We start from the raw sequence: 1691 nt of genomic DNA on the forward strand, positions 1-1691 counted from the left end.
AGAGGAATTATCTTTAAGCAATGGCATTAAAATACATTTGGATGTATGGTCTTATGTGGTTTTCTTGAGGCTGTGACTACAAGGAGGAGAATTAAGATAATTGTCCAGGTAACCTAGGCCCCTGAGCCCTTCCTGCTTTATACCAGCATGGCCTGAATGTTTGTGCGCCTTCCTCAGTCCAAGGTGGCAACTATACTTATGCGTTATTACAAAGCCCTCAGTGTGTTTCTTCACAAACCTACCCAGGACCTCCTTCCCCTGAGTGCATGAAGGGGCTCACAATAGGAAGGAAACCAACACCAAGCCAGTCCACAAGTCCAGTTTTCCATGACTTGTGCTTCCTGCTTTCTACTCCACACTCTTGGCTACAGCGATCTGTTAAAAATATAGATCTGATTTTGACACTACCTGACTGAAAATCTTCAATGATTTCCCTTTCCAAGTGCAAGAAAATATGAATTTCTTACCTTAGAAGAGTCCAAATGAGGACATTTGAGAGTACAAGGGATACTGTGAATAATAACGCACAGGTAACAGACTGAAATCCACACTGCTCTGGGTGAATAAAGACAATTGGTCTCTTTCATAAGAAAGCTGTCTTCAAACTCACCTCACTCTCCATCCCCCTCAGTCACTCTGTTCCAATCCCTCTGGCCTCTTTCAATCCTTTAAAACTGATAAGCTTTGTACATACTGTACACTTTCCCTAAAATACATCCCCCAGGTGTGTACATGGCTGGCACCTCATCCTGTAGGTCTCATTCTAATAATCACCACCTCAGAGATGTCTACCCTCACCATCCTCTCTCACAAAGATCCTCACTCTATTATGCTCTGTTGCAGGATGCTGTTGATTTTCCTTATAGCAATTATTACAACCATAGACTCTGTTTTCTGCACTTCTGCTAACTTCTGCCAACTGCCTTTCCCTGCTTCTCAGCCACATGGAAGGCACCCATCTCCACATCTGTTGGTTCTAGTCACACAATGAGACTGATTTCTTGTCTGATTCTGATCACCAAGAGGGGGCACTGGTTGGCCTAGCATGATTCAGGTGACCTTCTCTGGTGCAGACAACAATGCGTGGGGAGGTGGGTCATGTTAGATATCCATTCCAAGAGCTTTGTATTTTTCCACGGGGGTATTCAAGGGGGAGTAAGTAAAGGCATGGACTCTAAAAGGTATCCACATCCATCTCCAGATGGTGTCCTTTCCATCCTTATGTCTATCTTTTCCAAGGGTAAGAGTCTATTCTATTCCTATGTTCCCATTTCTCATTTGCTTTTTAAATTTCTGACTATGTCTAATGACACATTACATTTAATTGCTTTGGATAGACCAATTTGGAATTGTTTCCTCACTGGTTTGTCCAGTTTTGCTGAAATGAGTGGTAGTTTGGCATCATGTAGATAACACACTCTGATTCAAATCTAATGAATCATTTGTTTACTTGAAATATGTGCCCCACACCAATATTCTGAACTTGAACCCTCTCATTAGGCCAATTAGCTGTTTTTCTTCAAAAATTAGAGGGCTTACTCTTTGATAGTCATATATGTTCATTTTATCTGCATTGGCAGATTAAATTCAGATTCCTATAATGATTCTACTGTTTTGATAACTCAATATAAGAATTTTCTCCCCTTTGGCATAAAAAGCTAATTAAACATGTACCCCCTGCTCAGAGTTAG

This window comes from Choloepus didactylus, chromosome 13 (assembly GCF_015220235.1).
Source record: "Choloepus didactylus isolate mChoDid1 chromosome 13, mChoDid1.pri, whole genome shotgun sequence".
NCBI classification, from domain to species: Eukaryota; Metazoa; Chordata; class Mammalia; order Pilosa; family Megalonychidae; genus Choloepus; species Choloepus didactylus.